The sequence below is a fragment of the Oryx dammah genome, unplaced genomic scaffold (assembly GCF_014754425.2).
Source record: "Oryx dammah isolate SB20612 unplaced genomic scaffold, SCBI_Odam_1.1 HiC_scaffold_3, whole genome shotgun sequence".
NCBI classification, from domain to species: Eukaryota; Metazoa; Chordata; class Mammalia; order Artiodactyla; family Bovidae; genus Oryx; species Oryx dammah.
Window position 1 is genome coordinate 29,020,435 of NW_024070187.1, and position 16,693 is coordinate 29,037,127.

General features: G+C 37.1%; 1 protein-coding gene across 3 annotated transcripts in view; it reads right to left on the reverse strand.

Moving 5' to 3' along the window:
- The window catches only part of BMPR1B (bone morphogenetic protein receptor type 1B), a 229,985-nt gene that overhangs the window by 91,280 nt on the left and 122,012 nt on the right, over positions 1-16,693 (reverse strand). The gene's annotated exons all lie outside the window — the stretch shown is intronic.

A 16,693-nucleotide genomic window follows, 5' to 3' on the forward strand; every position in this document is an offset into this window, starting at 1 on the left:
GAAACTTCCAAAGTTCTATTAAGTCCTTAAACAACTCATATTTAATTATAAAATATTACAAAATAATAGACACTTCTGAAACATATGCATTCAATCACATAGCTAGATGTGGTAGCATTTTAAAATTTTTCTAAACTGAAATTCCTTTATTAGAAAAATAAGGCAGAAGACTCCATTATCTAACTAAAACACCAATCATACCGTAACTCAGCTCACAAATCCTCCATGAATTTCCATTGCCTGTGGGATAAAGTTCAAGTTTACTCACAAAGCAACGTAATTTTAGTTCAAAGTTCTCAAACTTTAACCACACATCTGTATCAACTGGTCGGCTTATTAAAAACAAAGTTTTCTGGATGCATTCCCTGGAGTTTTTGATTCAGTAGATCTGGGTTGGGACACGAGAATTTATATTTCCAACAGGTCCCCATGTCACACTGATGCAGGGGCCACAATTTGAAAACCACTGTCTAGTCGCAATCGAGCTTTCATGTGTCACCTATTTCCCTACACAGACTTCTGGCTCTGCACACTTTTTCATCCTTTGATTCTAAATAAACCATTCCAAACACGCTTATGTTTATAGGTTCTAGAATTCAACAAAAGAACTCTTGCTTAAGCTGTACTCTATAGAGCAACTGTATTTCAACAGTATTTGAATGCTGTCACAACCACACTCCAGCTTATCCTGAATCAGCTTTAGCATCACTTGTTGTTAATACTCTGATGTACAAACCTCAAGGCCCTGGGGTCATTTTCCCAACCTAATGATGGCCATGGCCCTGAGTGGGAGAAGTATGAAACAATATTCTGGGGGAAAAATGTTTTTGTTATGACTATGAGTTTCTGCTATCTGAGAAGGGCTTGTCAGTGTGGGCAGTTTTCCAACTACTCTACAGGAAAGGCGTTTCTGCTACAGTAACAAGGAGAAAAGCTTGGAAAGAGGCTTCCTAGCCTATAGGCATGCTCTCTGTCCCCAGGACGATCTATTAATCTGTGTAGGGAGAGTTAATGATAAAGATTCATAGGCAAATTAACAGATCCCCATAGGCCCAGATACAGAATTATGAAGACCAATTGTCCCCAAAAGCAATAACTGAACAAGCAGGGCTGCAGGTGGGCTACTCTGCTACGTTTTAAAAAGGAAAAATGATATGATCTTAACCAGAACTAATGGTAACTCTTAATCACTAGTAGTTTTTCTCATAAACCAACTAAAGAAAATAACAAAGCCTCTTCACTAAAATTCTGATTTCACAAGTAAAATACTATTATCATTGATATCAGAAAAAGAAAATAACAGTCAACACAGGAACCTGAATTCAGTGTTTTCCTTGTAGAGAACATTTTCTGGAACCCAAGTCTTGAATACTAGAGTAACTGGCCATGACCTCCTCCAGGGAATCTTCCCAACCCTGGAATGAAACCCACATCTCTTATGTCTTCTGCACTGGCAGCCAGATTATTTACCACCAGCCCCAGTGCAAAGCTCCTTCAATTTTCAGAGGAAAGAAAAACCCAGAATGCTTTCTAGCTGAAAGGAAGGTAAGGGTGTGGCTATGTACTCCATTTTGTTATGGGTTACCTCTTTTATTACATAAAATTCTACAAATACACTAAGAAAGAGAATATCAGGTTCAGTCTTAAGGGATGTTTTTTATCATAAAGGAATAAATTATAGAATAAAGTCGATTGAGGACCAACCCCTTCTCCTGCCATATTCACCACTATCATAAATTGGCTTTTTATCTACTACTATGAATACTTCATAGTAGTAGATAAATAGCCTACTTCACTGGAAGGACTGATGCTGAAGCGCTAGTATTCTGGTCATCTGATGCGAAGAGACGACTCATTGGAAAAGTCCCTGATGCTGGGAAAGATTGAGAGCAGAAGGAGAAGAGGGCGTCAGAGAATAAGAGGGTATCACTGATACAATGGACATGAACTTGGGCAAACTCCGGGAGATGGTGAGGGACAGGGAGGCCTGGCATGCTGCAGTCCATGGGGTTGCAAAGAGCTGGACACAACTGGGTGAATGAACAACAACAACATGAATATTTTAGGAGCTTTATAGAAACATAATTCACATGCCATAAGACCGACCTATTTAACATGTTCAATTCAGTCCTTTTTAGCACAGAGTTTTGCAATTATATCATCATGCAATTCTACAACATGTTCATAACACCCTCAAACAAGTCCCATAGCCATTAACAGTCACTCCCTATTCTTGCCCCTGGCCCCCCATCCCAGGCAACTTAAGGCTACTAATCTGTCTTATATTGGTGTATAGTTTTAAATTCTATGCTTTTCATATAAATGTAATATGACAATATGTGGTCTTAGAATCTAGCTTCTTTCACATAGCAGGATGTTTTCAAACTTTATTCAAGTTATAGCATAATTTTTATTGCCAAAGAATATTTTATTATATAGATACACAACATTTTGTTTATCCATTCATCAGCTGCTGGACATACGGGTTTTCAACTTACTGGCTATTATGAATAACACTGCTGTGAACATGTACAAATTCTGTGGGGACATTAGGTTCTCACTTTTCTTGGATAGATACTCAGGAGTGAAACATCTGAGGCATATGGTAACTGAATGTTTAACACTGTGAGGAACTGACAGACTGTTTTTTCAAAATCGGTTACACCATTTTCTATTCCCAGAAGTAGCGTATGAGGATTCCAATTTCCCCACATCTCTACCAACACTGGCTATTATCTTTTTGATTATAGCCACTCTAGTGGGTGGACAAATATCTTGTGGTTTTGATTTGAATGTCACGGACAGCTAAAGATGGGTACAATAAAGGACAAAAACAGTATGGAAGTAACAGAAGCAGAAGCTATTAAAAAGAATACACAGAACTATTTTAAAAAATATTAACGATCCAGATAACTACAATGGTGTGATCACTCTCCTAGAGCCAGACGTCCTGGAATGCGAAGTCAAGTGGGCCTTACTACGAACAAAGCTAGAGGAGGTGAGGGAATTCCAATTGAACTATTTCAAATCCTAAAAGATGATGCTGTAAAAGTGCTGCACTCAATATGCCAGCAAATTTGGAAAACTCAGCAGTGGCCACAGGAATAGAAAAAGTCAGTTTTCATTCCAATCCCAAAGAAAGGCCATGCCAAAGAATGTTCAAACTATCACACAATTGCAGTCACCTCACACGCTAGCAAAGTAATGCTCAAAATTCTCCAAGCCAGGCTTCAATAGTACATGAACCATGAACTTCCAGATGTTCAACGTGGATTTAGAAAAGGCAGAGGAACCAGAGATCAAATTGCCAACATCTGCTGGATCATGGAAAAAGCAAGAGTTCCAGAAAAACATCTGCTTTACTGACTATGCCAAAGCCTTTGACTGTGTGGATCACAACAAACTGTAGAAAATTCTTCAAAAGATGGGAATACCAGACCACCTGACCTGCCTCCTGAGAAACCTGTATGCAGGTCAAGAAACAACAGTTAGAATGGGATATGGAACAATGAACTGGTTCAAAACTGGGAAAGGAGTACATCAAGGCTGTATATTGCCACAGTGCTTATTTAACTTACATGCAGAGTACATCATGAGATGTGCCAGACTGGATGAAGCACAAGCTGAAATCAAGACTGCCAGGAGAAATATCAATAACCTCAGATATGCAGATGATACCACTCTTATGGCAGAAAGTGAAGAAGAACTAAAGAGCCCCTTGATGAAGGTGAAAGAGGAGAGTAATAAAGCTGGCTCAAAACTCAACATTCAAAAAACAAAGATCATGGCATCCGGTCCCATCACTTCATGGCAAATAGATGGGGAAACAGTGGAAACAGTGGCTGAGTTTATTTTGGGGGGCTCCAAAATCACTGCAGATGGTGACTGCAGCCATGAAATAAAAAGACACTTGGTCCTTATAAGAAAAGCGATGACCAACGTAGACAGCATATTAAAAAGCAGAGACATTACTTTGCCAACAAAGGTCCATCTAGTCAAAGCCATGGTTTTTCCAGTAGTCAGGTATGGATGTGAGAGTTGGACTACAAAGAAAGCTAAGTGCTAAAGAATTGATGCTTTTGAACTGCGGTGTTGGAGAAGACTCTTGAGAGTCCATTGGACTGCAGGGAGATCAAGCCAGTCAATCCTAAAGGAAATCAGTCCTGAATATTCATTGGAAGGACTGATGCTGAAGCTCCAATATTTTGGCCACCTGATGCAAAGAGTTAACTCACTGGAAAAGACCCTGACGCTGGTAAATACTGAAGGCAGGAGGAGAAGGGGCCACAGAGGTGGATGGCATCACCAACTCAATGGATATGAGTTTGATCAAGCTCCAGGAGTGGTGGTGGACAGGGAAGCCTGGCGTGCTGCAGTGCACGGGTCACAAAGAGTCAGACACGGCTGAGTGACGGAACTGAACTGAACTGATAGCTAATGACACTGAGTATCTTTTCATATGATCATTGGTCATCTCTACATATTCTTTACAGAAACTTCTGTAAAAATCCTTCCCCATTTTAAAAAAGAATTACCTTTTATTATTGGTTTTAAGAGTTCTTTATATAATCTGGAATTGAGTCCAACACTGGATATATGATTTGCAGATGTTTTCTCCATTCTGTGGGCTCTTCTCTCACTTTCTTGATGATGTATTTTTCTTTGATGATCCTTTGTATTATTTATTATTTTATTGCTGCTTGTGCTTTTGACATCATATCTAAATTGGTTTATCTTATGAATATTTCTATATAATTATGATCCAGACCTAAAAATCTTATATTACTTTTGAAAATGGTTGAAAACAACTTAGGTTCCATTTAGGAGTCCTTGAAAGTTCCCATTTCTCCACATCCCTGCCAAGGCTTGATAACCTCAGATTTATTTTGCCTATTTCTTAATTTTAACTTGGTAGCTCATTTTATTTTAACTTTACTTATTTAGTTTCTTTTCCTGTACCGCCATCTATTCTGTCAATGACCTGTTCATGTCTTCTGACCCTTTTTTGGTATTTTTCTCATTTAGGAAGACATTCTTTATATATAATTGATATTAAATTTTTCTCAGTTATATGTCTTGTAACATGTTTTCCAAATATGTAAGCCATCCTTTTGCTTGTTATTTGCTTTGTTGAACTACCAATAATTAAACTGTTTAGAAATTCTAAAATAATATGTTTATGTTCTGTGATCTTCACATTTTTTTTAACTTTAAGCTATACAAATGTCCTACTCTAAGAGACCTTGTATTATATAGCTACTAATGGAATGGACACAAGAACCAATCTGTCTTGATTTGAATCTATATTCTACCACGTATTACTGTGTAATCTGAAACAAATTTAATTCTCTGAACCTGTTTCTTCCTTTATAGGATGGGGGGGGATAAGAGCACCTATCTCATGTTGTGTGGCATTTAAATGATGAAGTGTTTATGACAATACATGGAACATCAGCTATTATTTTCTTCTGAACTTTTTCGCTTTTTGAATTTTACCTTTAGCTTTATGACATACTTGGAGATGATTATTTTTCTCCTGTTTCATGAATTTTATACATGGTATGAAGTGAGGTTTTCAAATAAGTCTACCTTTCCCCACTGATCTCTAATGTCCCCTCTGACACATTATTTCCTTATATATATATGATTCTCTATCATGTCCCATACCCTAGGCCATAACCACACTATTTTAATTACTATAGCTATTAAACTATAAAATCGTAGTAAGTTTTTATATCTAGAAGAGCAAATATACCTAACTTGCTCAGTGCTTACTATCTATAAAGACAGGCATTTACAAGTGAAGGGATTACAATGCAGATATTTGTATCCTTGGATTTATGAATTATAAAATCACAAGTAAAATATTGTCTGGTAGCTTAGCACTTAATAGAACTATAAGTATACACTTTTCTTTTTAAGCCCTAGACCATTTTGATTATCTTGTAAATAAAGTAATGATTTATTGAAAGCCAAGGGGATAATAAACAAAGAATCTAGACAAAGAAGTAAAACATTACAGAACTTTTTCATGGGATGGATAATTTTGCTCACACACCAAGTACAAATAGGTAATAAGAAATTTTCAGCACAAATTCAAAAATTCCTTAAAAAGAAATTAAAAAATGAAAACAAAGCCCCAGAAGAAAAGACCAAGTATTCAGTTTGCAAAATCACAGTGTGGATTCCCAGTGACTGAGGAAGAGGTAGAAGAGATTAGTATAAACACCACAGCAATTTTATCTGGTAAAGACAGTTCATCGATTATACTAAACCATTCTACAGCTACTGCTCCTGACCATAAAACTCAATGTGTAAACCTAAAAGGATCCATGTATAAGTGATACCCTACAATAGGAAGGAACAATGACCTTGTAATTTTAGCTTTAAGAAATAAATCTGGAGAGGTGAGAGCATTCGCTTTTGTGTAAAGCCGCAGATCACATTTCTTATTTGCAGTCAGAGCTACTCAGGATACTTCACAAGTAATCTCTTTAGATTAACATTTGCAGAAAAATCTTAGGAAGAGGAAAAAGGGAAGGATGCTCCATTCTTCACAGCAAGAGATATTTCTTTTCTTAGAAAATAACTCAATTGTGTTGCTAATTTTGCCTTCCCACCTCAGATGGCAAGGTACTGTGGCTGAGAACAAACTGAATATAAGTTGCATTTCTGTAAGCACTAAATTGTTGTGTTGTTTAGTTGCTAAGTCATATCCAACTCTTTTGCAACCCCACGAACTGTAGCCCTCTAGGCTCCTCTGTCCATGGGATTTCTCAGGCAAGAATACTGGAGTTAGTTGTCATTTCCTCCTCCAGGGGATCTTCCTGACCCAGGGATCAAACCCGTGACTCCTGCATTGCAGGAGGATTCTTTACCACTGAGCCACCAGGGAAATCCAAGCACTAAATTATGACAGTCTAAATGTGGCTGAACATATGGTACTTTTTACAAAATACTACATATTACAATAAGTGGGAAAATCTAAGCAGAAGTTATCATCTCTGAGCTTTATTCATACCCTGGACTATTCATTTGTGGTAGCTGTGGTGTGTGTTTCTATAATGTGTCTCTTAAATAAAAATGTTCATGTGGCAAAGACTTTGACTTCCAAAGATTCAGCCTAAATAGCAATCATAAAGTCCAATTTAAATGTAATTCCTCAAAGAACAAGAACAAAACCTCTGCAACTCCAAATTCTGGTTCAGCCACTAGAAGTAACAGTGAGATTTGGGTAAGTCGCCTAACAACTGTGTGCCCATGCTTCCTCCCTTGTGAAAATGAGAGAACACAAGTAGATCATTAAAATTAACTAGATCTTTTGAAATAGCAATGTAGGTGCCCGTAACATTTGTTTTTACGGGGCTTACTTTAGATTGTGTAGATGTTTGTTTATATAATGGCACTTTATTCTCTGCTGAAGAAAACCTTCAGCTCCATCATCCCACACACAAACTACTTCCGCTCTTACTTGAAAGGAAATTCCTTTTCAAGGTTCACAGTACATTAGAGACAGCTGCATTGCTGAGCTTCCTCCAAAAACTTTAAAAAGCTGCAGATGTAGCCCATGCATGACATGGATCATGAAACGAGACAATCTCAAACACTCAGACTGCCCCTTCTCTTACCCTCTTTTCATGCTGTATTTTCTGGGGTGCTGGCTGCTTACATTAAGCACTATGTGTATGTTTATTGTAAATCAGGTCCCTGAGGGAATGCAGGAACTCTCTAAAGTGACTATCTTGAGTGCTAACTTCCAAAGGAAGATAAGGTGAAAAGTACATTTCCATTTAATGACATTTCAACAACAGTCACTACCCTATTCATTTCCAAAGAGGCAATCCTCACTTCAAACCACACATTCCCTGGGTGTGTTTCCATACTGCCCTGGAACTCATAAGTGTTTGTCTGGAAAACTCAATTCTGGACTCAGAACCAATAAAACAAAAATACAACACTAGGTAAGAATTCTGGCATAGAACTTTTCCAGCAGAAGCAAAGAAGAGAGTTATGACTTGGTTTATTTCAGAACAGTCACCAAAACCGCCTATATTGCTACAAAGATAAACTATTTGCATTAGGAATAACATGTTGAATATAATTAGAGGTGGGTACAGGGCTCAGGGGGACAATGACATATTTTATTTTCTTGGGCTCCAAAATCACTGTGGATAGTGATGGCAACCATGAAATTAAAAGATGCTTAATCGTCGGAAGGAAAGGTATGATCAACCTAGACAGTGTATTAAAAAGCAGAGCCATCACTTTGCTGACAAAGGTCCATCTAGTCAAAGCTACGGTTTTTCTAGTACCCATGTATCAATGTGAGGGTTGGACCATAAAGATGGCTGAGTGCCGAAGAATTGATGCTTTCGAACTGTGGTGTTGGAGAAGACTCTTGAGAGTTCCTTGGACTGCAAGGAGATCAAATCAGTCAATCCTAAAGGAAATCAACCCTGAATATTCATTGCAAGGACTGATGCTGGAACACCAATACTTTGGTCACCTGATGCAAAGAGCCAACTCTTTGGAAAAGACCCTGACACTGGGAAAGATTGAGGGCAGGAGAAGGAAGCAACAGGATGGATGAAGGAAGGATGACATGGTTAGATAGCATCACCAACTCAATGGATATGAGTTTGAGCAAACTCCAGGAGATAGTGAAGGGCCTGGAGTGCTGCAGTCCATGGGATTGCAAAGAGTTGGACAGGACTTAGCAACTCAACAACAACAGGGCTCAGAAGCATCTCTACAACAATAAGGAGCTTTCTGAAGGTGGTTCACAGAGCCAAACTCTGAAAAGATTTCCAAGAGCCAACCAGGTGTGCTATGACAGTCTGGAGACAGAAATGACTTAATTAATGTACCTGAATGTACATTAATTAATGTACCTGGGATTCACATTTTTGTTTCACCCTCCAAGAAATCCTTCATTCCAGATTTGGATTCTTCCAAATAAATTAAGACTTAGGATCCCTTCTTCATCATTAGGGACAATATTTTAATAATGCCAGGACAACTGTTTCGTTAAACAACAGGTCATACTAATGCAGTAACTTATGAAAGGACACCAAAACCAGATATGTAGGTAAGTTATTTCTGAAACAAATTCTGACAATTCTTTTTAAATACCATTAATATAAATAAGTTCTTGGTCAGAAAAAGGGGGTTAGAGGTTTTGTCTGCAGGTAAAGAATGAACTGAAATTTATTAACTCTAATGCAGTATGTGCCAAATCCCTTGAGGTAGATTAATCAACTGCAGCTTTCTGGGCTCAGCTCCCAAATACTTGGTTCAGTAGATTTGGGATGGGGTATAGGGGGCTGCATCTTTAAAGTGACCTGCAGTGACTCTGATGTCAGAAACACACTGAACCATGCTGTGAGGAAAACTGCAGACTCCTTGTTTCTCAAATGGATCACCGCTGATTGCACACTGCTCATCAACTAATTCTCATTCACTAGCCACTGCAGCAGGCCCCTCACCCAGCCAGTGGTCACAGCAACACCTGCATAAAATCCTCAAGTCCTTCCAGTCAAGCCAGGAAGAGGCCAGAAAATCACCTGATCCTGAATTCAGGTCTCTCCTGCCACACGGCACCAAGCTGCCACAAAGAAAACACATTGGCCAACTGCTATATTATTGTTGGCAAGCACCGAAATTTGCTCAAAACCTTTACAAATGAAACCCAGCTGCCTAAGCTCAATACCAGATGTCTTCTACAATGTGTGGCTTTGATAGATTAAATTGAGCATAAGAAAGAGATGAAATATATGAAAATCTAATTTGCAAGATGTTTGTCATTAAGTCTAACAAAAAAAGACAGAAAATTATATTTTCACTAGAAGAGGTTAAGTAGGGTAGATTAACAATATTCATATTAACTACCAAAATGCATTTTATGAATAAACTGTTTAGTGTCTTTTTAAAAATACAGCCAAAAACGATCTTCAAAAATAGACTGAAAGAATGTCTTATGTCAGTAAAATCATTCAATTTATCGTGAGGGTCCTTTTCCTCTAAATCCATTCCCCAATTTGAACACGTTTTCATTCAGGGCATAGGAAATTAAGTAGGAAATATTTAGTGATAGTCTCTGATTTCAATAAACTGTAATAACCCTATGAAAACATACATATAAGAAACATATGTATATAGATATATATAATATGTATAAGAAAGTATGGAAGTAAAAAGGCAATTTGTTTAGTAACCTCAATTAAGTGGCATCTACCCTTCTTCTGTTACGTCCTGATGAAACTCTTTTTTTGTTGTTTTCCAGGTCACTGCACAGTTCTCGATAACTCAGCTGATTTAAGCGCCTGAGTTAAACTCAGAACCAGTCGAATATTCCTCCAATGAGCTGCACATCCCCTCACTTAAATGAGTTAATAGTTAATGGGCAAATACAGCATATTACTCTTACAACATTAACCTTTTCTTTTTTCAAGAAAGAAACATATAAATCATAATGGAATTTATAAACAATAAGCAATTGAGCATATTGACTCTAACCAAGATAAACATTCCATTGAGATTTAGCCCCATAAAAAGTGCACCATCATTAAAGTACACACAATTACAATTGGCAGGTTATTATTTTTCAGATTTGAAAAATATTGTCATAGTTTTCTTTTAGAGAAACCAAAATAAAGCTGAAAGATTTAGCAAAGACATAGTTTCAACATGAATATTTCTACAAACATAATAGGAGAAAGATAATTTTATGCAAAGTTTACAAAACAAACCTGGCCTCAGATTTTCTGAAGCCATATACTATTGGCCTTGGCATAGTTTAAAGGAAAACAGAAATAATCATAAAGAATTTTAAGATGCCGTATTATATTAAATTCTCTCACACTTGGCTGATATATTATCAATGCAGTTCCCACAATGCTGATGTTCCACAATTGATGCAAAAGTGATATAAGTCGCTATTTCCTTACCGTTAAAATTGTTAAGATAGTAAGATAAATATGGAGACATGATGTCCTCACATTATGACCACAGGATCAAGCAGTAAAAACTTATGCACCAAAACCAGTCTTCTGCATGTATTTAAGAGGTTTTTAAAAGGTGAATTTGTTATGTATATTCATTCTCCCCTGGACTCCAAAAGGGATCAGAAGCATAGTTTCAGACACTCAAGTTCCCAGAATCTAATCTAATGAAACGTATACTGCTAGCTACAAACTTGTAATGTAAAATTTGTGAGATATTCTTTGTGAGACATATGATGTGCAACCATCGTTTCAATAAAGGAGTGAAAGTTATATGTAACAATCTGACAAAACTAAATCTGCCAAGAGTTTACAGTACTTGTTTCATGTATTATTTTTGCCACCACCTTTAGTATCCTGAGTTTCTACAGCACCTTTTCTTAAAGAGTAAAGAAAACCATATCACTTCAGTTACTATTAAAATCAACAACGTTTGGTAGTGACATCTCCTGAATACCAAAGTTCATGTGAAAAATAAAATACTTTTTTAAATAACTTTTCTACTCATATAGCTAATTAGTCACTTAGTAGCCAATAGGAATTCATTACAAGCAAAGGAATATTGCTGCTGCTGCTGCTGCGTCGCATCAGTCGTGTCCAACTCTGTGCGACCCCATAGACGGCAGCCCACCAGGCTCCCCCATCCCTGGGATTCTCCAGGCAAGAGTACTGGAGTGGGTTGCCATTTTCTTCTCCAGTGCATGAAAGTGAAAAGTGAAAGTGAAGTCGTTCAGTTGTGTCAGACTCCCAGTGACCCCATGGACTGCAGCCTACCAAGCCTGTCCATGGGATCCTCCAGGCAAGAGTACTGGAGTGGGTCGCCAGTGTACTAGAGGTATTCATATTGCTATTTTAAATTCCAGTAGCAGCTATATTGGGTGTTTTTGATTGTCAACCTAATCCAAAACTTCTTCTAAAACAAACTTCCACTGTCCACAGTGTCAATTATTGTCTGGTGCCCATCTTGGCATTGGGTGACTACACATCCTATTTGACTCACATCTGATTACCGTTTAGGGTCAGCAGTCAATCAAATTCTCTCTCCAAAGAATTAAAAACAAGAAACAGTGAAATGTTTATCAGTTAAGTTTGGAGAGCTAAGGAAAGAAGCTCTTCAAATATCATCAAATGCAGACACTATTTTGGGTCATGTGCAAAATAATGAGTATGTCTAAGGAGGCAGACTTCTCTGCAGGCCAAGCACTGTACTGTGCACTGGAATTCAGCAATAAATGAGATGGACATGGTTCTTCCTCTGAGAAGCTGAGCTTTCAACAGGAGAGTGACACATGTAATGATACATCTCATGTACTATAAAACTGAAATAAAACTCACAATGAGGGATTATATCAAGGGATCTCATTTAATTTGGATTGTTCAGGAAAACTTAGTGATACTTAAGCAAACGAATAAGTGGAGTAGAAAAGAACTTTATGGGCTATGGAAACAACATATGTGGAAAGAAAGAGGAGTCTGGATCATTCCGGACAGGAAAGGCCTTTGTGGCTTGCTGACCACTGAGTAGTGAGATGAGCTGCAAAGGAGTCAGAGCCTCGCTAATGCAAGCCTGGAAGGACGCAGAAAGGTCTGGATCTTATAATGCACGGAACGTCTGGTAACAACTTGTAAACAGAAAGAAGGGAAAAGATACACAGAGAAAAGAAGGCAATGTCCATGAGGTCCCTCACAGACATGGATGAGTAGAAACTCAGGTCCAGTGGCCTCTCTGGGTCCCATGAGGCTGTGTTTCCTTTAGCTTTTCTTTAGGTCTCCATTCAACTTCTTCCTCTACTTCAGTTTCTGTTCTTTTGCCCAAAATATCAATACTACTAATGTGATCGTAGACACATTATTAACCAATATGGAAGGTATTTAGTTATGGAAGGAGTGTGAGGAAGCTGATATCAAGCAAGAAATCAGTTACTCCAAAAGCTGCAGCTTCTCTAGCATAAAGTGAAAAGTAGCAGGGCCTAGAAATAAGAATGAGGTTATTCTGAGCCCATAGTCAAAAAATCATCCTTAGGTATTTTAATATGAATATTTACACACACAAATCTATTATGATGAGCAGAGTAATTATTTCACAGATGGAAAAAAGTATAATAATCAAGACCAAAAGGGTCCATCTGAACCTAAAATTTTGCATAAGAAAGCTTGATAGACAATCTAGCTGATTTTAATTGTCAGTACACTGTCTTACTTAAAGATTTGCCTAGTGTCCTGTCCGAATTCTAAAAATGAGATATATACATTTGAAAAGTTAGCAGAAAAAACATATTCATAAATTTGTTCCTAGCAGTTAAGTCAATAAAAGATATGTAAAATGTTATTTCAAATTCAACTGGCTCACAAAGACACACACAAAAAACTAATCTGAACTCTGATCTATTATAACATTAATATGTTTTCAGAAGCTTTCATGTATTTGTAATTTAAAGGTCAAAATTATATACGCACAGATATTGAGAGTTACATATGCCTTAAATACATGTTAGCCATCACTACATATTGAAAGAAGGTAACTTCTCATAACAAATGATAAAACTAAATAATTTGTGTTTGCACTCAATAGTAATGTCAATGTGTTTAATCCAATCTACTCTGCAGAATTTAAATTGAGAAGTATAATTTAGCCACTTTCCTCCCAGGTAAATTGCCACAGAGATCAAATTTCTTACATCTGTGATGCTCACCACAAGGTGCAGTTACTCCCGATTAACAGCCCAAGATTAATTGTTGGAAGTGCCACATAATAGCTGCAGTAGAAAACATTTTAAACACAGACCCATGTTTATGCATTTAACAGATGTGTTGGTCTAACAGTTCAGGTTTTCACTATAGTGTGCCATATGGCAACAAGGATCATTTTTCACTTAAAAATATTACCACAAGTTGATGCCCTACAGCAATACTACCATTTTAATTTTGAAACTACATATTCACAGCAATGTTTGTTATCCTCCTGTTGCTGCATTTCCTATTTGTCTTAATTCTACTGAAAATATTTAATAGCATAGATTTTTTTTAACCGTTTTAAATTAGTGTCAACCAGATCAAACAAAAATATTACAGTAGGAAGTGTACAAAATACGACCTGGCAATGAAGTAGCAGGATGTAAAATACTGGTTATGTAAAACTGCAGGGGCCATGGAGACTGGGACCTGCTTTTGTTCATTGGGTTTGGGGGTTTCCCTCTATTCCAAAAGAGCTAATACCTACTTCCTGCTGCTGCTGCTAAGTCCTATCTTGCCTTTTTTCTTAGTAACTCTTCATTGATATAGAATTACTCCTAAAGACTGAAAGTTGGCTACCAATTTTTATTTTAATCTGATTGTTGTAATAATCTATTACTATGATTTTATGGGGGGGGGGGCCACCGGCACTGCAAAAATTTTCACATATACATTTAACAAGAAGCCAAATAAACATCTCACCTTTTAAAATGCCAGAGCACAAGGAACATCCTTGTCAGGAAGGGTGCATTGTTGCCACCAATGTGTTAGAATAAACAGAAAGCATCCTTTACTTTTTAGATCCCTCAATCTATCACCTTTATAACCTCACTAAATTCCTTTGGCAGAACTTCACAAGAATGGTAGTGACCAAAATGATGGTAAACACTGTTTACACGTTGTACTATGTTCATTAGGATTGCCTGTAATTCCCTACTGTGATTTGAGAAACAAGGGGCAGGGTGGCATCAATAAATCAATCTCTAAAATACTATATTTCAAGCAGAAATGAACATTACAGCTCTTCACCATTACAGGTCATCTTTTCACTTTTAGAAGGAGGCAATTCCATATCTCGAGTTTTAAAAAATACATTCCTGAAGTAATCACAATGTGCCAATATAAAAAACACAATGTTCAAAACCTACCAACATGTACCCTTCCTCCCTTTTTTTCTTAGACTATGTCTCCTCAAGTAAAACGTTTAAGATGAGATTTAAGCGGTGATAAGATTTAGGCTGATGAATCACCCCACACACAGGCCAACCTAGCTACTCTGTTCCACTTGCTGTGACTTTGCAGAGCTTTGCACCATTTAAGGTAGAATTGGAATAACGGACATATTCCTTCCATGTAGAATGTTTAGGTTTCCATATATTTAAATAACTAAATATTTGTATTAGCCTGAAGCACACACTCTCCAAATGTCTCAAGCTGTCATTTTGAAACACAGTTACTTTAAATAAGTATTTAAGGTCTCAGAACATTAATCTTGGCTTTGTCATTCACTTAATAAGTCATGACCACTACAAAGATCCATGCTTCATATATACCCATCTTAGTGATAATCATTCTTTCTGAAGTACATGCTAATTAATGATCATAACGCATTACAAGTTGTCAATGAATATTTAACTTCAGTAGTCAAAGTTACTTCGTCTTGGTTGAGCTCATAGTCTCTCTCTATAGTAAACTCTGTTTTCATATAGGAAAATACATTTTTTCCAGAAAAAAAAAAGAAACTTATTTTACACAAAGTTACAGGTAGATTCTTCAAAAACAGTGAAAATTTCATTAGTGACAAAGCTAGGAATAAAAACTGAGATTCAGTATGTTAATCACAGTCTGCATTGCAGTAAAGAATCTGCCTGCAATGTAGGAGACCTGGGTTTGATCCCTGGGTTGGGAAGATTCCCTGGAGGGCATGGCAATCCACTCCAGTATTCTTGCATGGAGAATCCCCATGGACAGAGGAGCCTGGCTGCCTCCAGTCCATAGAGTCACAAAGAGAGGCAAATACAACTGAGTGACTAAGCACAGCACACTAAGATGAGCTATGGAATTCTTTTAAAGTCTTGTCTCAGTTTCCATTTCCAGATTGGTTGTCTCCTATTCCTATACAGATTTACATTATTACTAATGATACTAATAATAGCAAACTCTTAGACAATAGTATGTACTATCACTCCTCTAAGTGCTTTGTATGTATTTACTAATTATTTAGTAATCAAGTCAATCCTATGATTAGTTGTTATTATTATTATTATGCCCATTTCACAGTTGAGAAAATCAAGGCACCAATAAGACTCCTCATTTAGTTTACAGTCTAGTAAGCGGTAAAGCTAAGATTCAAACCCAGGCATTCTGGCTCCGGAGTTCATACTCTTAACCACTATGCTATGAAATAAATTAGCAGACACACACAGACCCACATGGGCACTCATGTGAAAGGGCTCCGAACAGGAAGTTAAAAAGGTTATGCTTCATAGAAAAAAGCAGGGAATGTCTCTGGGCTTCAACCTTCCCACTGAAGTCAAAAACACAATACTATCTTAAGGTGTATTCTAATCCTAATATTTATGATTCAAAGATTCAGTCTGTAACACATAGCCTCTTCACTTTTGACTGACATAACGATAAATAGTTTATGTATTCATAGGTTTCAAGGAAAATGATAAAAAGGGAATGAAAAATTGCCCGTAGGCAATGAAGAAATAGTGGTAGCATGAGTAGAGGAATAAGATTTTTCACCTCATATATATCATGCTTTGAGTTTCTTGGGACATTCTTAAGAAAGTTTCCCTGAGGTCATTCTGTCTCTTCTAGAAGGTACCAGATTTTCAACAATTGTTGAAAAATAAATTAGTAAACGAAGTGAATGAATTACATGTTGTTTCCTTATATCAACATACAAAACTCTTTTGAATTACACATATCTATAACCAGAAACTAAAAGCATT